The sequence below is a fragment of the Diabrotica undecimpunctata genome, chromosome 8 (genome assembly GCF_040954645.1).
Source record: "Diabrotica undecimpunctata isolate CICGRU chromosome 8, icDiaUnde3, whole genome shotgun sequence".
Classification (NCBI taxonomy): Eukaryota; Metazoa; Arthropoda; class Insecta; order Coleoptera; family Chrysomelidae; genus Diabrotica; species Diabrotica undecimpunctata.
In genome coordinates, this window is record NC_092810.1 from 103629958 (window position 1) to 103655367 (window position 25410).

The 25410-nt window shown below is 32.0% G+C and overlaps 1 long non-coding RNA gene across 1 annotated transcript; it reads right to left on the reverse strand.

Moving 5' to 3' along the window:
• Positions 1 to 13480: 13480 nt before the first annotated feature.
• LOC140448505 (uncharacterized) lies at positions 13481 to 23689 on the reverse strand. The gene is made up of 2 exons (XR_011951725.1): positions 23591 to 23689; positions 13481 to 13750 (listed from the first exon to the last, which is right to left on the reverse strand). It is a non-coding gene; the product is annotated as an uncharacterized lncRNA (long non-coding RNA).
• Between the last annotated feature and the right edge of the window lie 1721 nt (positions 23690 to 25410).

Below are 25410 nucleotides of genomic sequence, written 5' to 3' on the forward strand. Positions count from 1 at the left end.
GATAGTTAAATCTTATTAGTAGTCTCTATAACCATGATCTGGATTCCGTCTCATATAGGAATCCCTTTTAATGACTTAGCCAACCTTTTTGTAAAACGAGCTGCGTCTTCTAATATTGAGACTGAAAACATACAACTACATACAGATTTACAGAAGTATTTGAAAATATCATTTAAATATCTTAGCAAGATCACTGCCAAAATAATAAAATCCCTTCCAAGCTTCGTGATATCGATCCCACCGTTAACAAGCTTGAGCTTCATCCCACCGTTAAAAGGCTTGAGCTTCCTTCCATGACACGAAAAAACAAAATTTTAATTCGTCAACTTAGAATAGGCCATACAAGACTAACTCATAAACATTTAATGGCTTCCCAAGATCCACATTCATGTACACACTGTGGTAACATTCTGTGTTTTAAACATATTCTCGTAGACTGTCCCTATTTTAATCATCATCATCATCACCACTGGCTCGACAACCCTTTTTGGGTCTTGGCCTGTTCCAGGATTCTTCTCCATTCTGATCTGTTTCGTGCTTTTTTTGTCCAGTTTTTTTATTTTTAAGGTTGTTATATCATTTTCTATTTGTTCTAAGTATCTCAGTTTCGGTCTTCCTCTTGTTCTATTTTCCTACTGGCATCTGTTTGAATATTTTGTTTGGTATTTCGCCTTCTTCCATTCTTTCTACATGTCCTATCCAACGCAGCCGTCCTATTTTAATGAATGTTATAATATCCGGATCCTTCCATTTACACATAAAGATTCTTTTGGAACAATAACAATGGAAGAATTTGAAAATGCAATAAAAATAGTCAAAAACGGAAAAGCTACAGGACAAGATGAAATACCAACAGAAGTACTTAAAATACATGGAAATAAAGGAAAACACTTCTTAGCCTTTTAAATAAAGTATACAAGACAGAAAAATACCAAAAGACTGGCTTAACTCTCTTCTGATACTTTTAAAAATGGAAATGCTAATAAGTGCTCTGACTATAGGACAATTATTAGTCTTATAAGCCACGTTATTAACAACTTCTTCGAATAATTTACTTCATAATTTATGCTAGAATTGAAGGAAGGGTTAGTGATACGTAATATGGTTTCCGTAACAATCTTAAAATAAGAGAGGCACTATTTAGCATACAAGTACTGGTTTAAGGGTGTAGAGATAACAATCGTCACATGTATAGGTCTATTCCTTACATTGACTTATCTCTGCGGCTCATGACTTTAGCATTATTTTTTCATTATTTTCAAACAGTATTTCAATTAAGAGTGGATAGTCATACCATCCACTCTTAATTGAAATTTGTTTACATCATAAATATATGAAATAAGACAGGAAATATGTCACACCACTGTACGGATTCTGTTGTTGAGTAATACTGTTGAAATAAAAAATAATAAATTAAGCATTCAGTATTATTTTATTTGTGAAATAAATATAAACAACCTATATTCAATTTTTCGGGTTAAAATTTCTCATATAACTCATCAAGGCGCTGGACAATTCTGGATTTCGTTTATTATTTTGACCATATAGCATTTTCAATGCACTACTTATTTCTGAGTTGCGTTTTTCAGATGGATGTAAAATATCTGAGAGTAGTTGTTCGTCCGATCGTTTGAGTTGTTTGGCTTGATTCATGTCTAACCAGCATAGGTATTCAGGTCTGTTCTGCAACAGTAAATAAAATAATTAAATATTAATACAAGATTTAATATTAATAATCGAAAGAATCGCGTTTTTTTTTGTTCTATAAATTTAATATTTTAAAAGAGTAGTCTGAATTTGTATCCAATTTCAGAGAAGATAATAAACAACTAACATGTGAGAGTAAAAAGTTTACAACAAACTTTATTTAAAATTTTTATTATTGATATGAATATTTCATAGACAGAATATACATTATATTGATATCAATGAGTGACTTTAGAAATGAGTGCTATAAATATAATAATACAGATAAAAATACAAATTTAAACAAGTGTAAAATAGTAAAAAATCCGTATTATATGTACATATTATGCATTTACCGGCAAAATCTTGTACGAAAGTTCGGATGTAAAAATTATACTTTGAGTGGAGACATATGGTTCCCGATTAGTGATCCAATTACATTGACATTTTGCGTATATTTTAATACTTTTGAGTATTTTAACAAAACAGAATTCCTCAAGAATGGAGATCAAGCATCCTAATACCTGTCTTCAAAAAGGGAGACAAATTGGACCCAGAAAGATACGGAGGAATTAATTTTTTAAATGCAGCACTAAAAATGACAACCAAAGTGATAACAAATAAACTCAATAAAATTATAACCCTATCCGAAGAACAACTAGGTTTTAGGTCGAGAAGATCATGCACCATCGCTAGATTTATAATGAGGCAAGTACAAGAAAAATCATTAGAATACAACAAAGCGAAATCTATGTTTCGTCGACTTTAAGAAGGCATTTGACCGGGTTAAATTAAAGGACGTTATCCACTTATTGTGGTAGAAGAAGAACTAACTGACCATATTGAATCTGGTAATGGGATAAGACAGGGAGATTCCCTGAGTCCCCTATTGTTTAACCTGATTATGGATGAAATAATAAAAAAAAGTAAAAACTAAAAAAGGATACCAAATGAGAGAAAAACAACTTAAAAATCTGCTATGCAGGCGACGCAATACTACGTATGAGTAAAAGTAAAGATGAGTTACAACCTATGCTGCACCAATTTAATACGAGTGTACCCGCCAGAAAATTTAACATATTAATTTCCCCAAAATGCATGGTTATAACAGCAAATTTACTAAGATGTAAATTGAAGCGGGGAGGTCAAATAATAGAAAAAGTGATGGAATTTAAATATCTAGGCATCACATTATCTAGCCACGGAAAGCTCGAAATAGAAGTAGAAGATCAACTGTATAGAGCAGACAGAGTCGCAGGTTGCCTGAGTGAAACAATATGAAGAAATAAAAATATCGAGAAAGAAATGAAAGGAAGGATTTACACGACGCGACAGTCAACAGACCAATAATGACATATACGACAGAAACACGACCTAACAGAGAGGACAAACAGGATGTTAGAAACAGCATACATGAAAACATTTAATTAAACTAATGGTAAACACTATGTGACAGAGCTAAAAGTACAGATATATGACATAGATGCAAGGTGGAGAACATCAAGGACTGGATAAGAAATTGAAGAGCAGAATAGAACTATCATTAAGCCGAATGACAACAAATAGAGTGATAAAGACGGCAAGAGACGGTTCCCCATTAATAAGATATCAGTAGGAAAACCACGAAAACGATGGCACGACAACTTACTGGAGGCACATTTTTTGAACTTTGAAATATTTTAAACAAACCAATATTTTTCTCGATTTTACATATCATAACAAATCCCCGCCATTTGATCTGCCGAAAACTCTTTGTTAAATTTTAAAAATGACAAAAGTTTTCTAGGATCAAATTATTTCACTATGTTATTAAAATCTACTTATGATACTGATAAATGTCGTGAATGTTAAAATACCCCGTATATTGCCTGTCTTTATACGGGATTGGATATATTTTCGTTTTAAATTTTTCCAAGTATTTTCCCTTAAAAGAAAGTTCATAATTTTTAGCCACTCGGTTTACTTCATTAACAAGATCTCCATGGTTTCCTAAAATCTTCTCTATTTTCTTTCCCATGTTTTCTCCACAATTTATTTTTCTTTCATCCTCCTTTTGTTCACATGTGTTCACTGTCCATAATACTTTTTCACAAAATTCTGGATTCTCGTCCATCAGTGCCATTTTTTCTTCTGTTTTCTTTTTATCCTCTAATTCCCTTTGGTATTCCGAGCACCATGTTTCTATTCCTTTCATTTCTCTGATGATACTTTCTTTTTCTTCCTGCTTCCATTCTGTTTTATCGTCGGTTTCCAACAATTCTTCTGTACCTTCTATTTCCTGTTTTTCTCTGGTCTCCATCTTATTTTCCTGCTTTCTTTTCGAACTCTTCTTCTTTTTCTTCCTTCTCTTTTTCTCTTCTGTTAGATCTTGTTCTTGTACTTTCGGTTTATCCTCTACAGTCATATCGATTTCTTTGCGTTTTTCCTGTGCATTGATCCTTTCAGAATTTGTTTTCCTATCTGTTTGCTTTTCTTCTCCTGTGTTGTCTGGTTCTGCTCTGATTTCCAGTTTATTTTCCGAAAAATTTATGGTGATATCTTTTTTCCTCAATTTATCAATTCCCGCTATCATATCATGATTTAAATCTTCAATCACCACACATTTCATAATATGGAATTTGTTTCCCACTCTTATCTGTACTCCCAAACCTTCGTTTACTGTCGTCAAATTTTTATTGTTTGCACCCACTAAATCAACCCTAGGAATCTTATATACAAATCTGTCCAAATTTAATTCTTTTACTAGTTTTTTATTGATTAGCGATATCTCCGAGCCAGAATCAATCACAATTTTAATCGCTTTATGTTTTATAAATGCATCTAAAAATATTAGATTAGAATTAGAAATTTGTCTTTCGTTTCCTATTGCTACATGATTCATCTCCCTTCTATTTTGTTGTTGGAAGCTCTGGTTATTTCTATCGTCCCTTTGTTCGTTCGTATTCCTATTCGGAGGATTTTGTGCATCTCTATTCCTGTTGTGATTTTCATTTGTTCTATTTTGTGTATCATTCCGGTTATCGTAATTTTGTTGTCTATTGTAATTATTGTAATTTCTCGGCCTATATTCGTTTGTTGATCTGGGATGTCGGTTTCTCTGGTCATAATTTGATGAATACCTTCTTTCCGGTCCATTATATTGGTCATGTTGTCTTCTATTTCTCATTTCTTTTCTTTTCGCTTCTTTTAATTGAACGAATTGGCACAAACTATCAATATCTTGATAGTTTCTCAAAATCACGTGATCTTCCAACGTTTCCTCAAAATGTCTGCTGATCATTTCTACCAGCTGTTCGGTAACATATTTGTATTCTAGATATTTTGAATTGTTATATATCTGCAAAGCATATCTTTCTTCAGATATTCCCATTTTTTCGTGATATTTTCCATTCTGTAGCTCTTGGTTGATTTCTCTCTGTTTATTTTTCCCCCAGAAATAGTTGAGAAATTTATTTTCAAAATCTGTCCAATTTTCAAACTCATCTTCCTTGCTTTCATACCATAACGCTGCTCCTTCTTTCAAATGGTTTCTAATTGTTTCTTTGCAATCGTCAAAATATCTAATATGTTGTAATTTGGTTTTCAAATTTTTAACAAACGGTACTGGGTGTGTTTTCCGAATATCCCCGCCAAATTGTATTTTCGCCTCGCTTGTTCCATGGATGATAACTTCTCTCCTGTTTCCCGTCTCTCGTTGTTTTCTGATATCCTCAATTTGTTTTTCTATTTCTTTCTTGTCTTCTTTCATTACATTTTCAAGTTTGCTTTCTAATTCCTCCAAAGTATCTTTAATTCTCATTTCTTGTTCTTTCATATCATTTTTAATTTCATTAATCTCTTCTATTTGTTGTATCAGTTCTTTCTTTATCCCCTCAACACATCCTCTAATTTCCTGTTCATAGTTTTCCAGACGCTGCTCTATATTGCTCATTGTTTGTTTTGTTTCCCGTTGGTTTTCTTCCATTTTTAGTGATGTTTCTTGTTGATTTCTATCCATTTTATCCATTTTCTTTGATGTTTCATTTTGGTTTTTCTCTATTGTTTGTGTCTGTATTTGCATTAGTTGTAATATTTTATCTATTCCTGATAATTCTTTTTTCTCCTCAACTATTGTAACATTTCCTTCATTATCCGATCCTTCTTCAACAATTGTTTCCTCTTCTCTGTTATCCTCATTCCTTTCTTGCATTTTGCTTTGACTCCTTGTGGTCGACATGTTGTTTCTTTTCGTTACTGTTTTTGTCCCCGCCAAATGTGAAATTTTACAACACTCTATATGTTTCAGAACACGACAATATTTCTCCCCAAATGTATTAAATTTTCACGACAAATATCAAATATGCAATCAGTAAAATTCAAATAATTCAAAATAAATATCAAATGTACGATTGGTAAAGAAAATAAAATCAAATAATTCAATAGCAGTAAATATCCACTAACTACGATCAATCAATAAATCAAATTTATATTCCCTGGAAAAATTGTCAAAATACTTTCAAATTCAAATTCCCTCAATGTTATATGTTTTTATCTCTGGATCACCTGTACTTATTCCAGATCTCTTTCCCTTCCTTCAAATGTAAAGCTGCGATATTTTCAAGCCCCACGTTTTGGAAGCCAGTTATTGTGATATTTAAAGTCTTGGTGCGCCAAGCAATAATTAGCTAATTAATTTTTTGATTAATTAATTAAAATTATTTAAATGATATGATTATGACTCTATCACAATTTTTAATTCTTTTATCTCAGGGTTAAATTCGTGCTTCAATATCTATGCTATTACATGTGAAAGGTAAGGTCCAAAGAATGCCGGAATAATAAAAAACACATATGATCTAACACTATATATTGAAATAAAAATAAGGAAATAATTCACACTCAAAAGTTTTCAATAAACAAATCTCATATAATGATTCTCAAAATTTTGTTCTACGTACGTGAACAATCAAAATTAATGGTACAAACAATATTAATTGAAATCTCAAAATCCCAAACTATTCTAACTCTTCTAATCAAAATATTTTTATCCTTTCTAAATTAAGTGTAAAAATTGTGTTATCAATAAAAGAAAAAACTGCAGAAAACAAAAATATCTCTCTCTGATGATGAGTGGTCCAAATCCTTGTTCCTTGTAGACTATATTATCTCCTCTCAACCGCTCCCTATGTAATCAGCAATCTTACAACAGATTGTTGCAAGTATATCGTCCTTAATGATCTCCTTCAAAAGCACAAATCATTCAAATTATGATAGCCTTTCTCCTCTCGATAAACTGAATCTCTCGTTGGCCCGAGTGAAAAATGACTCTTGGAATATCTTCTCTTTACGATAAACTGAATCTCTCGTTGGCCTGAACAGTGACTCTTGGAATATAAGTAGAGAAATATGACTTACAATATTTTGCTGCTTCAGCTTCTGTCAGATACACTAACTCCACAAAAACTCACTAACATTCAACACTACTGCTTGCTACATTTCGGGAACCGCCAGAGAACAATCACTGTTCGTCTTACAGACTTGGAAAACCAACTGATTATCTTTTCTCTCTCCTAAATCTAGCTAAACTTTCATTCCTACATACCTATCCCACCTTTTTCAATCTCCGCCAATCAAAACTCGTCACAATTCCCCCATTTTTTCATTTCGATAACAAGCAAATTTTTACCTATAATTATTAAATTTCCTAAAACTTATTTACAAATAATATTTTTCTATAATTCTTAAAAACTAACAAAAACCTCTTTCTAAAATCTCTTCTATTGTCTTTAATCACTGCATTAATGTATTTGGAAAACCCGGTTCAGTTGTCTTTGGATTTTACTTAAAATTATGCGGGTCACTCAAGTATAACAAAGAAATAATTTATGCATAGCTTACATTTTGTTTAGTACAGGTACTCCAAGAATTTAATAACTTTCCTTCTTCGAAATGTTTGTTGGTTATTATCCTACTTATCTGAATTATTTTAATGTTTTTTGAACTTTGAAATATTTTAAACAAACCAATATTTTTCTCGATTTTACATATCATAACAATATATATATATATATATATAAAAATTGTACAAATTGGCACCTGGAACGTACGCAGTTTATTCATATCTGGAAAACTGGCAAACAGTGGAAAAGAGATAATAAGAATAAAAGATTTTGAAAGACCGGAGATGGAGACATATTGGAGATAAACGAAGTAAGATATCCTAGTTCAAAAAAAAAACAAAAAGCAAAAGGATACATCTTATATTTAGGAGAAACCAACCCCTGAACATCAATATGGACCTATTATGTTAGAATCGCTCAAACAGTCACAAACTTTATCCCTCTAAATTAAATGATACAGTGGCACTGTTGAAATTACAAACAACCCATAAAAAACTAAATCTTATTTAAGTTTATGCTCCAGCAATTGACAAGTTAGATCAAGCAATCGAATAATTTTATAACAACATTGATCAAATAATGCTAGTGACAAAAAAAAGGTGAGATAACGATGATCCCGGTTGATTTTTAACACCAAAATTGGTCGTGGTGCTAAAGAAAACAACATAGGTCGTGGTCCCAAAAGCAACAGAGAAAAGAGACCTACATATATAATTCTGCGTAAAGAACAACATTGACTTCTTTTTGAACGTCTACTAAACCTTGTGATCACAATCCAGTTACAATGGATTTTTTTCTAAAAATAATTCTGAAAAGAACAGAGGCAAGACCGATTGCGGTCTCTTTATGTCTACTACCAATGTTATTATATTAAGGTCGTTCTGCAGCCCTCCGTATAGAGACAGAGACAAGCGACAAACTACTGTCACCTATCTATGTCTTGTCAGTCTATATTAAGAGCAGTAGTGAAGTGAATGCGCGACATTTCTGTTTTAGCACTGACTTCATTAAGGAGAATGAGAGCTGCTTCTTTAAATTTTTTCTTTCTCATGTAGGTATGTTTCTGTCGTGATTTTTCATGCATCTTTCCATTGTATTCTGCGCTCGTTATCCAGGCATGCTTGCATATCTGAGATTTATCGAAGTCTTTATTTTTGATGTATGCTTCATGCTCGTTTATCCTGACACTTAGTGGTTTGCGGTTTCTCCCACATAGAATTGGTTGCATTCACGTGATAGTTTTTATATTCAGTTCTTTGATCTTTCTTGTGTATTGTTACATTTAATTTTGGACAGAATAGATTTATTGTGTTGGTTGTTTTAAATGTTGTTTTGATGTTTCTTATTCCCGATACTTTTTAATTTTTCTAAGCCTTTTACATATGATATTTGTTGTCATCTTTGAATCCATTCCTGTGAGTGTTTTTTGTGGTAATTGCTTGGGGTGTTTTGTTGTTTTCTTTTTTCTTGCTTGTGAAATTCCTTATTAAGAAATGACAATGGCTAGTTTTTTTTTGTCAAAACCTTTGTTGGCAGGTTTTTTTCTTCCTCGAAGGCATTTTCATTTGAGTAGGTGCTTCGGGCTTTATCATATGATTGGATAATTCTTATTTTGATGTTTACGTTGTGGTTTGAGAGGTAATTTAAATATCTATTGGTAAAGGTTTAGTTAGATTAGGTTAGGATCTGTTTACATATCCTGTATCTTTTTTGTAATTAACACATCCAGAAAAGGAAGTGAATTGTTATTTTTTCCTTGGTAAACTTAATTGATTCTTCTTTATTGTTGATGTCCATAAAAAGTTTATCCAATTCTTCTGTTCCGTGAGGCCAAATGGGCCATCTACATATCTCCACTATATTGTGGGTTATTTGTCTTGTTTTTATACAATATTTAGTTCAAAATGCTCCATGTATATATCTGCTAATAATGCAGATAAAGATGAGCCCATGGCTAATCCTAAATTGTTATTTTATGTTTAGACCAGATTTAAATACCATTTAATAGGTTTCCTAACTTAATGAATACTATATGTTGAAAAAACTTACTTTAATGAGTTTAAAATTGTATTAACAATTCTTTAATTAGCAAAATAATACCCTAACTTAGTAGAGTCTGAATATAAAAATACGAACAGATAGGTATAATTAGGTAGTACTGATTTGGATAATATTTTTTTAATTTGTTTATTTTAATAAGCACCTCCAAATGATCAGTTAAAATACAGTCAAAATCAGTAAATGCATTATCTACAAAAATATCCTTTAATGCATATTATAATATTAAAATAAATGTATAATTATGTTTTTAATGTTTAAAATACTTATTTTCATTAAATATTACATTTTTTTAGATATCAACAAAATATTAGGCGAAGATCTAACCTTCTTAAAGACAGACCAGTAAAACCTATGGATTTAGTTACATATTGGGTGGACTATGTAATACGCCATAAAGATCTATCTCACATGAGGCTTTCGGGCATAGATTTGGCATGGTATCAATATTATTCTGTAGATGTAATATTCGTGTGGGGAGGAGGTTTTATGGCTGTGATATTTTTATTACGTAGATTTTTTAATATATATGTATTTAAGTACTTTAAAGACGCAAAAGTTAAAACTAATTAAATTAGAATATTTACACAGTCGAAATAATTTTATCGTAAAAGTACTTTATCTGTTCTACCTGATTTTTTAAATTCATTATTGGATGTATGTTAAATGGATAGACTAAGAGTTTCTGTAGACGTCCATACTTGTCAAAAGACGTAGAGTGATCTTTTTAAACAGATTCAGTGTTTGCTAGTACCGACCCTTTGTATGACATGTACTGTAGTGAGGTATGTAGAAATTACACCACGTTCATATATTTTCTAGTTTATTACCATATATCTGATGTTACCATTATGGCTGAAGAATTCAACGATGAACCTGAGTACTAGCGCACTTTAAATAGGACCTGAGTACGGGCGCACTTTATATAGGGAAGAGGTGAAGAGTCAACAGTTTAGCCGCTATTGATATAAAATCTGGACTAAAAATAGGTACTTGGAATCCGCAAAGCGTAGATGTAGCTGGAAACACTCTAAATATCTCAATATTTTAAATTAGTGAAATGCGTTTGCCCGGTCACGAAAGGTGCAATATAAATAACCATACAGTATACTACTCAGGTAAAAACAGTAAACAGTAAACGTAAAAATCATCATCGAAAAGTAACAGCTTTTATAATCTCCAAGCAAGTTGAGAGTTGTACTAAGTCAGTGTGCTACGTATCCGACAGAGTTATCCTGACACAATTGAGGTCCAATCAGTGACGACGAGTTACAAAAGTTATACTTTGTAACTCGTCGTCACTGTAACTGAAAAGATAATAAAACTGTGATTGACAAGGTAAGTAATAGAGATATTAAAATACTAATGGGAGATCTAAATGCCAAGATTGGTGCAGAAACAGAAGAAAATATTGTAGGAAGGTTGATCTTGGAAAACGCAACAATAGAGCGGACCGATTTGTAGAATTCTGTATAGAAGTAAAAGTAGTTAAAACCTGTTTAAAACCTGATGTCCCTTCGAACAATATCCTCTTAGTCGGTGACTTGAACCTAAGACTCAAGAAACTTATAAAGCATCAACCAAATTGAAGAGCTTATTTACAAAGTGTTTTAAATACAAAATTTCGATTTTTTTGTTTTTATTTTATGAAAAACGTTATAGATTTCTTTAGGTCTAGAATAAAGTTTTATGCACCAAAGCGGCTTATGTATTTATTATTTATTAACAAAAATGAGATCCATACAGATAACATCAGCAGAGTGTGTTGCAAATCGAGCTACTCGGATCTTTCCATAATGTTAAGAACTGTTAGAAAAGAGGAAGAAATGGTCATCTCTTAAGCTGAACAAAAAGGCCTTGTTATATATATATATATATATATATATATATATATATATATATATATATATATATATATATATATATTTATATTTATATTTATTGTCTCATGGTATGATATTTTGACTTTGATATGTACTTTTGACGTCTGTCAATGAATCAACCACTTTTGATGTTAGTCAGTAAAGCATCTATTGTTCTTAATTTATGAAATAAAATATACAAGAACTACAAAATACGAGAGTTTCTAGCGAGGTATTTTTAAACAGCATCCTGCAATGTCATTGTTTCAGAAAGTTTTATCAGCTGATACAAGTAATGCTGTTAAAAATTATATTTCTAATAACGATGATGATGATTGAATAACTTTTAAAAATTGTTTTGCCCAATATTACTTATTGTAAACTAAGAATAAATACACAATTTTCATTATTAATCTAATATTTGAGTTTATTAATTAAAATTTACCCGATATTAATGATATTAAATATCTTGTTGGGTTACCAGGTTATAAAAAAAGTAGCAATATGTACCGACTTTTTAGCATCTATCTATTCTCTTAAAAGTATCTACATCCATTGGTTCAAGCTATTCAAAACTCTTTCGATAGTTAAATCTTATTAGTAGTCTCTATAACCATGATCTGGATTCCGTCTCATATAGGAATCCCTTTTAATGACTTAGCCAACCTTTTTGTAAAACGAGCTGCGTCTTCTAATATTGAGACTGAAAACATACAACTACATACAGATTTACAGAAGTATTTGAAAATATCATTTAAATATCTTAGCAAGATCACTGCCAAAATAATAAAATCCCTTCCAAGCTTCGTGATATCGATCCCACCGTTAACAAGCTTGAGCTTCATCCCACCGTTAAAAGGCTTGAGCTTCCTTCCATGACACGAAAAAACAAAATTTTAATTCGTCAACTTAGAATAGGCCATACAAGACTAACTCATAAACATTTAATGGCTTCCCAAGATCCACATTCATGTACACACTGTGGTAACATTCTGTGTTTTAAACATATTCTCGTAGACTGTCCCTATTTTAATCATCATCATCATCACCACTGGCTCGACAACCCTTTTTGGGTCTTGGCCTGTTCCAGGATTCTTCTCCATTCTGATCTGTTTCGTGCTTTTTTTGTCCAGTTTTTTTATTTTTAAGGTTGTTATATCATTTTCTATTTGTTCTAAGTATCTCAGTTTCGGTCTTCCTCTTGTTCTATTTTCCTACTGGCATCTGTTTGAATATTTTGTTTGGTATTTCGCCTTCTTCCATTCTTTCTACATGTCCTATCCAACGCAGCCGTCCTATTTTAATGAATGTTATAATATCCGGATCCTTCCATTTACACATAAAGATTCTTTTGGAACAATAACAATGGAAGAATTTGAAAATGCAATAAAAATAGTCAAAAACGGAAAAGCTACAGGACAAGATGAAATACCAACAGAAGTACTTAAAATACATGGAAATAAAGGAAAACACTTCTTAGCCTTTTAAATAAAGTATACAAGACAGAAAAATACCAAAAGACTGGCTTAACTCTCTTCTGATACTTTTAAAAATGGAAATGCTAATAAGTGCTCTGACTATAGGACAATTATTAGTCTTATAAGCCACGTTATTAACAACTTCTTCGAATAATTTACTTCATAATTTATGCTAGAATTGAAGGAAGGGTTAGTGATACGTAATATGGTTTCCGTAACAATCTTAAAATAAGAGAGGCACTATTTAGCATACAAGTACTGGTTTAAGGGTGTAGAGATAACAATCGTCACATGTATAGGTCTATTCCTTACATTGACTTATCTCTGCGGCTCATGACTTTAGCATTATTTTTTCATTATTTTCAAACAGTATTTCAATTAAGAGTGGATAGTCATACCATCCACTCTTAATTGAAATTTGTTTACATCATAAATATATGAAATAAGACAGGAAATATGTCACACCACTGTACGGATTCTGTTGTTGAGTAATACTGTTGAAATAAAAAATAATAAATTAAGCATTCAGTATTATTTTATTTGTGAAATAAATATAAACAACCTATATTCAATTTTTCGGGTTAAAATTTCTCATATAACTCATCAAGGCGCTGGACAATTCTGGATTTCGTTTATTATTTTGACCATATAGCATTTTCAATGCACTACTTATTTCTGAGTTGCGTTTTTCAGATGGATGTAAAATATCTGAGAGTAGTTGTTCGTCCGATCGTTTGAGTTGTTTGGCTTGATTCATGTCTAACCAGCATAGGTATTCAGGTCTGTTCTGCAACAGTAAATAAAATAATTAAATATTAATACAAGATTTAATATTAATAATCGAAAGAATCGCGTTTTTTTTTTGTTCTATAAATTTAATATTTTAAAAGAGTAGTCTGAATTTGTATCCAATTTCAGAGAAGATAATAAACAACTAACATGTGAGAGTAAAAAGTTTACAACAAACTTTATTTAAAATTTTTATTATTGATATGAATATTTCATAGACAGAATATACATTATATTGATATCAATGAGTGACTTTAGAAATGAGTGCTATAAATATAATAATACAGATAAAAATACAAATTTAAACAAGTGTAAAATAGTAAAAAATCCGTATTATATGTACATATTATGCATTTACCGGCAAAATCTTGTACGAAAGTTCGGATGTAAAAATTATACTTTGAGTGGAGACATATGGTTCCCGATTAGTGATCCAATTACATTGACATTTTGCGTATATTTTAATACTTTTGAGTATTTTAACAAAACAGAATTCCTCAAGAATGGAGATCAAGCATCCTAATACCTGTCTTCAAAAAGGGAGACAAATTGGACCCAGAAAGATACGGAGGAATTAATTTTTTAAATGCAGCACTAAAAATGACAACCAAAGTGATAACAAATAAACTCAATAAAATTATAACCCTATCCGAAGAACAACTAGGTTTTAGGTCGAGAAGATCATGCACCATCGCTAGATTTATAATGAGGCAAGTACAAGAAAAATCATTAGAATACAACAAAGCGAAATCTATGTTTCGTCGACTTTAAGAAGGCATTTGACCGGGTTAAATTAAAGGACGTTATCCACTTATTGTGGTAGAAGAAGAACTAACTGACCATATTGAATCTGGTAATGGGATAAGACAGGGAGATTCCCTGAGTCCCCTATTGTTTAACCTGATTATGGATGAAATAATAAAAAAAAGTAAAAACTAAAAAAGGATACCAAATGAGAGAAAAACAACTTAAAAATCTGCTATGCAGGCGACGCAATACTACGTATGAGTAAAAGTAAAGATGAGTTACAACCTATGCTGCACCAATTTAATACGAGTGTACCCGCCAGAAAATTTAACATATTAATTTCCCCAAAATGCATGGTTATAACAGCAAATTTACTAAGATGTAAATTGAAGCGGGGAGGTCAAATAATAGAAAAAGTGATGGAATTTAAATATCTAGGCATCACATTATCTAGCCACGGAAAGCTCGAAATAGAAGTAGAAGATCAACTGTATAGAGCAGACAGAGTCGCAGGTTGCCTGAGTGAAACAATATGAAGAAATAAAAATATCGAGAAAGAAATGAAAGGAAGGATTTACACGACGCGACAGTCAACAGACCAATAATGACATATACGACAGAAACACGACCTAACAGAGAGGACAAACAGGATGTTAGAAACAGCATACATGAAAACATTTAATTAAACTAATGGTAAACACTATGTGACAGAGCTAAAAGTACAGATATATGACATAGATGCAAGGTGGAGAACATCAAGGACTGGATAAGAAATTGAAGAGCAGAATAGAACTATCATTAAGCCGAATGACAACAAATAGAGTGATAAAGACGGCAAGAGACGGTTCCCCATTAATAAGATATCAGTAGGAAAACCACGAAAACGATGGCACGACAACTTACTGGAGGCACATTGACAAACAGACAGAGTCATGTCTACATAAAAAGAAAAAGAAGAAGATAGTCAACCTCGTTCTATTGCACAGTCGAGGTTGATTATTGTTACGCAGCATAATGATAACTGATTCTACTTTTAATTGTAAATTGTAAGGTGGGAGACCAGGCAATTAGAATTAATTCAAAAACTCTGTAGGATAGTTTACTACTTCATCCCGGTTTATAACTGTATCAACCGATTTGAACAGAAACAACTGTCCTGAAAAAAAAATTCTGAATGGTCGCATTAAAATTATTGTCATCTATATTGTTTGCCGCCAATATTGCTTGTTCACTCAGCCAAATATGGTTATTGAACTGCAGCGCTATGTCCGGAAAAATACGCTGACTAAGTTCCTCGTTCGAGTCTGTGGTGAAGTAACAAAAATCTGTGTATAATGTGATCAATCCGGTTGAGATATCAATAACGACTTTACCATTTCCAATGTCTAATTACTTCTTCGAAAACCCAATTGCCCTTTGATCTTGTTGCAAAAACCGTCGCATGTTAGTTGTCAATTGGAGAGTTTTTACGTGCTGCCGCAAATTGTATAATTTTAAGCATGCGTTTAGTTAGTCCACAGCAATTGATCGAGGAATAATTGGAAGGGTCTGACAAAAATCATCTGAGAATAGAATCATGGATCCACTAAAAATGTATTGGTTGACACGAAGATATTTTAAAGTTCTGTCTAGTGCCTCGAATGACATGTTGTGTGCCAACGTACATTCGTCTCAAACGATTAATTTGCATACCTCTAAAATCTTCGCCAAGGTGCTATTTTTTACTATTTTTTAAGCTGGTGTTTCATCGATTTGCATGCTTAATAGACATTTCAAGGTAGGATGTGCAGTGCGTCGGAGTCCCAACAAAATTGCAGGTATTCCAGATGAACCTAACCCTAGGGCCAGTTGATTTTTCGAGTTGATCCTTGCCAATAACAATAAGATTATGTATGTTTTTTGTCCCTCCCAGAACATCAAGGAAATAAATTCACAAGAGTCAACTTTCTCAGCTTCTATCAAAGTATCGTATGCAATCATTTATTGTTAATTCAATTGTTAAACATGTTTACGAACTATTTTAACCAATGCTTCGGTGTCAAATTGTTGTTCTCTTTGTAACTGTAGTTCCGTTTTATAGAGTCAAAAAGGAAAAAAATAACATTTGTTTGCCGTCAAATATTAACAGGGAGTTCATAAATTTCCTTAGAAAGATACTAATGTGCATTCAGATATTTGCTTATAAAGATATAATAAATAAAACAAATTATATAAAAGAGTAAACCACTGACCAAATAATTTAATGAGCATACTACGGGTTTTTTATATTCAATAGTCTATCTTCCTTGCTATTTGACAGGTACGAACTGATTGTATGTAGAAATAAAATTGTTATTTTACTATTTTCCTTATAATTTCATCATATTTCCTCGAGTTTTCGTAAGACCGTTGATTGAATATCCGGATATTCTATTCTATCCGAACAGTACATTTTACATTTTACATTTTAAAATATTGGGATTTCAGTCAACATGCTTTAATAAAATATTGATATTAAGAAAGATAAGAAAGGGAGTCTTATCAGAACAGCCAACGAGTAAAGACGTTAAATTCTAATTATTCGTTTACCTGTTTTTGCAAAGTTAAAAACGCGTTTTGTGAAAGTGTTTTATTTTAATGATAAACATTGGTAAGGTACCTTTATTTCAAATAATATCGACAACTATATAAATAGGCCAGTATTTTATGGCTCCAAATAATTAATATTTTGTACCTAGTTCTGTCCCAGACCTACAACCTGTGTAACCTAAAAGTTACTCTTCCGTTACCAGACAACCAACTACTAGTGTTTTTCCGTCAAGAAATCAAGCAATCGTATTTGATGCAATAGACAACACTAAAATTGAAGATTACCTTCACAGTTTAAGCCTAATAATTCGACCAATCAACATTATTTTCTGTTCAAGGCTATCCAACAACAGAATATGCATTTACTAAGCAAATGAAAAATTGGTCGATGATTTTATTACCATCCACGGAAAAATCAACATTAATCAACAATTCTTGCAAGCACGTCGACTTATCACCCCCAGCCAACGACTACTACTTTCTAACGTATGTCCGTCCATTCCACACTTAATCTTGGAATCTGAATTGCAAGCACTTGGTGTCAAACTTTTGTCACCCCTATCATTTCTACGGATAGGAACTTCAAGTTCTGAATTCCAGCATATATTAAGCTTCAGGCGGCAAACCTACATATCCCCTTTAACCAACCATACCTTACCCGATTCTTTTGTTATTACTCATGAGAAAACATCATATAGAATATACTTATCTTTAGATAACCAGACTTGCCAAATATGCAAAAACACCAAGCACTTAGCAAAAGACTGTCCAGCAAAGGTATCTGTATTAGGCGACACAACTTCTATACCTCACAATATAGAAGTCGGTCAGAACCCTATTGATAATAGTAATAATCAGGTGACTAAAGAAGTAATTAGTACTATCCAACAAAATCAAACCCAGCTAAAGGAACAAACTGTGCAACATAAAACACCAAGTACAAAACTTCTAACTAATCAAATAGAAACATATCCAGTACCACAAAAACGCAGTTTCTGAGCGTTCTACACCGTCCCCAACTCCTTCATCAGAACACCTCTTTGAATTACCAAAAAACAAAGAGAAAAAGACTAAATTAAACCAAGAAATGAAACCAACAAAGACGCTAGAGGAAATGCTGAAACCAACAGAAGAATTATTTAATGACCAAAATTCCAATTATCCCTTAAACTATGAACAACTAATAGATTTCTTCGAAAACTGTACAGGATCTTCGGACCCATTAAGTATCGCAAAAATATATACCAATGAAATTTCTGAAATCACAGATCTACTGTCAAAAATTTACTCTAAACTAAATGACAGAAAAATTAAAAGTAGATGCACCCGAATTAGAAATAAAATTATTCGACAAATTGATCCAAACTTACATATCGAGGCAGACAGCGATACCTCTGTAGACACATACTAACATAATAATAGTATTCAGCAGTTTAATTCAATGGAATCTAAATGGGTATTACACCCATTTAGAAATGTTGCAAATATTAATCTCAAAATACAAACCAATGATTCTATGTTTACAAGAAACTAATTTTAAAAGCAACACTGTACATAAACTAAAAAACTTTAATTGTTTCTTTAAAAATCGACAACATGCTAAAATAGCCAGCGGAGGAGTAGCGATATACATAAAGAACGACATTGATAGTATAGAAATACCATTAAAAACAAACCTCGAGGCAATTGCAGTCAGAACCAAAGACGTAACCACCTTTTCCGTATGCAATATATACATTCCCCCCAACCAAGAACTTAACCATAACGAAATATCGGACCTCTTAGATCAAATACCTATTTCACGACTAATTGTCGGAGACTTCAACGCACATAACCCTTTATGGGGTTCAAAAAAATTAACGAGTCTCGGTAGAAAAATAGAATATCTTCAAGAAAAATTTAACCTAAATCTACTTAATGATGGACAAGACACCCGTTTCGACATTAAATCGGGTGAAGCTTCTGCTATTGACTTGTCTATATGCGAACTATCAATAACTCATAATATTATGCTTTCATGGGATGTATTACTGGGGCCATACGATAGTGATCACTACTCTATTATAATCCATAACGAAGAATCATCTACAGCTATACCTGAAGTAAAATGGAACTTGAAAAATGCTGACTGGAAGAAATTTCAAAACCACATCCAACACAACTTGCATGTCATAAACCAAAACAGTCATGTGAATGAAGAAGTAGATTTTATTACAAAACTGATAATAGATTCAGCAGATAAAAATATTGGAAAAATTAACTTCGCCAGTAAATTCCATCCAGTTCCTTGGTGGAACCAAGAATGCAAACAAGCAATTAACAATCCAAAAAAGCGTTTAATAAATTCAAACTCAAACGTTTTGTTCAGAAAAATGAACAAAACTCTTAAGAATTCAAACGACTACGAGCTATAGCCAGATATACTATCAAAAAAATAAAGCGCGAATCTTGGATAACATACGTTTCAACAATTGACAGTTCTACTCCAATGACAACTCTATGGAAAAAAGTAAAAAGAATATCTGGTACAAAATCACACAAGTCGATAAATCTGTTAGAGCAAAATAATGTAATATATAAATCTCAAAAGGAAATATCAAATATACTGGCATTAGGTTATGAAAAAAACTCTAGGGGGTTCATACTATTCACCAAATTTCTTAAACAACAAAATAAATGAAGAAAAATCTACCATAGACTATGAAGATCAAAATAACAGCGAAAAAACTTTCCAATATCGATGGATGAATTAGAAACGGTAATGAAAAACTGTAAGAACTCGTGCCCTGGGCCAGATAATATACCCACTATTTTTCTAAAAAACCTTACCTACCCATCTAAAGAATACTTACTCAGCATGTTCAACCTAATTTTCTCGAAAAATGTATTTCCAGAATCCTGGAGAAATTCAATAATAATTCCTATTCCTAAACAAAGCAAATCAAAATCAGATCCCGAAACATATAGGCCAATATCTCTTACTTGTAGTATGTGCAAAATGCTAGAGAAAATATTAAATAACAGACTCATATGGTATCTGGAATCAAAGAAACTAATTATACCAGAACAAAGTGGCTTCCGAAAACGTCGTTCTACTGTAGACAACCTTATTGATGTAGAATCGGAAATACATGAGGCTTTCGCAATCAAACAACACTGTATTGGAATATTTTTCGACATTAGTAAAGCCTACGATTCAGTATGGAAATATTTAATTTTGAAAACGCTCAGCAAATGGAAAATAAGAGGTAAAATACTCAAATACATATCAAACTTATTAAAAAATAGACAATTTTAGGTCAGAGTAGACGGCGTATATTCCTCAACAAAAAAATCAAGAAAAGGTATACCACAGGGCTCGAACCTTAGCAGTACTCTGTTTCTTGTAGCTATGAATTCTATTACCGCAAAAATTAAACATCCTGTAAAAGCTAGGCTATATGCAGATGATTTAGTTGTACTTTGTAGAGGAAAGAACCTAACAACCATCCATAACCATGTCCAAAAAGCCATAAATCAAATTAAAGAATGGTCATTCACAAGTGGTGTTCAGTTCAATACCCTCAAAATCAAAGCAGCATGTTTTACGAAAAGTCACCAAATACAACCTAAGAACTTATATTTAAATGGAGAACAGCTTAAATATGTAGACGAAGTTAGATTTCTTGGTATGATCTTTGACCAAAAACTAACTTGGAAGAAACATTTAGAATATTTAAAAAAGACATGTCAGGCTGGAATAAATTTGTTACGATCACTCGCAAACAAAAAATGGGGCGCCGACTCTTCTACATTACTACATATCTACAAGGCTTTAGTAAGCTCCAAACTGGACTATGGCTTAATTGTTTACAACTCCTCCAAAAAATCGTACTTAAAAACAATAGATGTTATTCAAAATACAGGCCTCCGAATTTCCTTAGGAGCACACTACACAAGTCCAATACAAACTCTATACTGGGAAACTGGAGAGATTCCACTCGCATTTAGAAGACAATATCTAAGTCTTACTTATGCAGCAGCAGTATCGTCTAATCAAGATAATCCTGTTATACACAACGTATTCGCTGACCGTTTTAAAAGTTGTTTCCAAACTTCAAATCGAACTGATCACCCTTTCTACTACCGCCTACATACCTACTTGTTAACAATGGGTGTCCATTTTCCAGACACCTACGATATCTCTTCAATTCAAACCCCTCCTCCTTGGACAATTCGACTTCCCTCTACTGACACCAGCTTATTGCGCCTAAACAAATCAGAAACGCCAGCAAGTCAAATTAATCAAGAATTTCTAAAAAATATTAAGCAAATATGGTAGCTGTTTCAAAGTTTACACCGATGCCTCTAAAAACGAAGACGAAACTGGGGCAGCAATCTACTCATCAGATTATACAGAAGCTTACAAATTACCTTTATATTCAACAACGTTCTCAGCTGAACTGTATGCGATACTAAAAGCACTAGTTCTGATAGTTAACAAAAATAAAAAGAGAAATATCATTATTACAGATTCTCTCAGCTCAATAATGGCATTAAATCAAGTCTACTGTAATCATCCACTACTCCTCATTAAAAAGGAACTAAAACATGCAGAAAATATGAACAATAAAGTTAATTTTATATGGGTACCGTCACATACTGGAATCGAAGGAAACGAGGTTGTAGATAAAATAGCAAAAAATGCACCTACTAACCCAAACGCAGAAGAGAATACGAAAGTTTTTCACACCGATCTGAAACCATTCTTTAAAGAAAGGATTAATTCAATATGGCAGGATACATGGAAGAACTCCCTAACCAAGCTGTACGAAGTTGATAAGAATCATAAAAAATTCCCAAAATTTAACAATAGAAGACAACAAGTAACCTTCACTCGCCTACTAAAACGTACTGATAAACCTGTGTGTGACCTGTGTAAAAGTGTCTTAACGGTAAAACATTGTTTATTGCAGTGCCCCAAGTACGATGTGCAACGAAAAATGTATAACATACCATCAACATTAAACAGTGCTCTTGGAAAAGACAGTAATACTAAAAATATTTTCGCCTTTCTCAAAGACTGCAAGCTGATATCAAAAATCTAATATTTTACTGTGTATAGATCTAGGTTTATTTCTATTTATGTAATGTATTTCTATTTATGTATAGTTAATATTCTATTGTTAAGTTCTAACTCTGTATCACAATCCATACACGCTAATAACCCTGCGTGGTTGATGCGTCATATAAGGAAAAAAAAGATAAGAAAGGTAGTTACAGATTAAATGTAAAATTATATTTTTCGCTATATTTTTTATGTTTGTGGACATTTATGTAGAAAAATTTATAACCGGGGACTTTTGTAAATATGGAATTAAAATTTGTTACATACTTTGATATAGCTGATATAGGGCGCCACATATGTCGCATATAGGGCATAAATTTGTGCGTCACTTTTTTGCTTTTTTTGTGTCAAAAATATTAAATATACATTATTGGTTTTCGAGATAATCGCATTTTACAGATCAGCTGCATAATAATTCTTAATATTCTGATATTTGTGCGTCAAATCACTGAATACCTGTTGATAAGCATAATTAATAGTTTATTCTTATAAAAACATTGTAAAGATTTCTTTTAGAAACAGATAGTAAAAAGTGAAAATCCAGACTATACTTGAATCATTCCATTGAACCCTATGTTCAGTTTCCCATGCGTGTTTACATATTTGAGATCTATCAAATTCTCTATTTTTAATATAAGAATGATGTTCACTTATTCATTTAATGGCCTTGATGTTTCACCTAAATAACACTGATCGCATTCACAAGGTATTTTATAAATACAATTCTTTTTGTTCTTTCTTGTTCTTTTCGGTCAATTGTTGAAAATTCCCTATTTATAAACGATAAATGATAATCATTTTTTAATTAAACAGATATTAACAAATGGTTTTCCTTTAGGAACGAATTTTCGTTAGAATACGCAATTTTGGCTCTATCGTATAAGGAATTAATGATTCCCTTTTTAATTTTGATATTGTGATTTGATTTGTAATTTAAGTATCTATTGGTGTGTGTTGGTTTTCTATACACCTGAGTCCCTTATCTAGTTCCATTTTCCATAGTAAACATTATTGTCTCTTCTTTATCATTTATATCATTCAGGAATGTATCCAACAACTCTGATCCATTAGATCATATTGAGAATATATCATCTACATATCTCCGCCATACTGTGGGTTTTAAATTTTGTTTAGAAATAACATTCCTTTCAAAATCTTCCATAAATATATCGGCTAATAATGGAGATAAACTAGAGCCCAAAATTTTGTTTATAGAATTCATTATTTAGTTATAAATATGTATTATCAGTACATAATGTCAATAACTCCATTAGAGCTAATACATTTAGTCTTGTTCTAGTTGCCAATGTATCATCACTCTCTAATTTTGTCTTAATTATATTCAAAGTTTTATCTAATGGCACATTTGTAAGTAAACTATTTATGCAAAACTTACTAAAATATCATTGGACTTACCTCCGCTTCCTCGCATATTATTGAAACTGGGGTTCCATCTATAACGTTTATTGAACAGACAGTGAAAAATACCAACCACTTCAACATTTTAGCTGGCACTAAAAACAAATTTTACTATTTATAACAATACAATATTTTCTTCATTAAATCTGCAGATTTATTGATAACGTTTAATATCCTAGACATTATATTATTAATTGATAATTATTTTTTAACAGATTAATGGGTATTTGGTTGTGTTTGTTAGTTCTTACTGTGTTTTCACCATTAAGACTTATTTTATTCCATCAAAATTGATGAAAAACAAGGCTTAGGTTGTTTGAGAAACTTATGAAATAGCTTAGCTAATGTATGATATTTTTATGATAAAATGTAATAATTAAAAAAATAAATTGTTTTTCAAGTTTAAAAAACAGGTGGAAACTATAATTGAAGAGAATTAATATGGGTTCAGATATAGGATTAAAACGATAGAGCAAATTTTTATGCGACGGGAAATATGACGAGAGTTACCATATGCAAGTTGACGCAAAATTTTTACAGAATAAAACAAGGAATTCAATAAATCCCAGGAATATTTGGGAAAAGGCACAAGCAATAATTTGAATGGTACAATTCACTCTCCAAATTACAGAAAATCGTGTTAAAATAAATAATGAAATAAAAGGGTACGACAAGTCAATCGCAATCGGTATTTTACTTTTTGTTTTTCGATAAAGTTCTGAGGGAAACGGGTATAAACAGACTATTAAATATTGGATTTATATGGAAGACTATCATTTATTGTAGTTAAAATTACATTTTAAATTTGTTTTTAGGCTTCGATTTTCAATCCAATTTTCAAAAAAATTGTGTATAAATTACGAAATAATGTTAACCTGTAGATGTTCATTAATTGGCGCTTTGTGGCAGCCAAATGTTTTGAGTTGAAATTCTAAGGCCGCCAAAATCGGGCCAAATCTTTACTTCCTGCTTTCAATGTTGTTTAGAACATCAAGTTGATAGGTTAAGAGATTAGTCAAAGTTGATTTTGTTTTGGAGAAGCCATGTTGCTCCTGACTTTTAAGACCCTTACTCATCCAAGAAATCTGCTTGCTAACTAGACAATCAAATAATTTTGGTATTGCAGATTGGATAGAGATGCTGCGATAGTTTTCAATGTTATTTTTTGTCCGGTTTTAACAGTTTGAACAGCGTAGTTTTATTTCAAATGTTAGCAAAAGTTGGAGATAACAAAGATTTGTCAAATAGTAGATGCAATGACAATACATGTGCACACACATTTTTTTATACATGTTAGGTATACCATCAGGACAATTTTTAAGCTTATCTGGAAGAGCCGCAATTTCCTTAAAGATTTCTATCGTTGAAATTTCTGTGCCCTTAATAACTTTATTTTCAAAAGGGTACGAACTGTTTTAAAGATTGAATACATTCTTCTTCTTCTGAATGTGCCTATCTTCTAGAGATTTTGGCGACCACAATGACCCATTTTATTCTATTCACAGCAGCTCGAAATAAATCAGTTGACGTTAGACAAGTCTACTTCCTAAGATTAGCCAGCCAGGAAATACGCCTACGTCCAGGGCCTCTCTTATCCTCAATATTGCCTTGTAGAATCAACTGTAAAAGTCACTATCTATTATTAAGCATGATATGGCCGAAGTAAGCCAATTTTCTGTTCTTTACGGTGTTAATAATTTCTTTGTCTTTCCTTTTTTAGCCTCTGGAGAATAGTTATATTACTTGTGTGGTGTATATATGAGACCCTCAACATACGTCGGTAGCACCACATTTCGAATACCTTTAATCGTTTTATG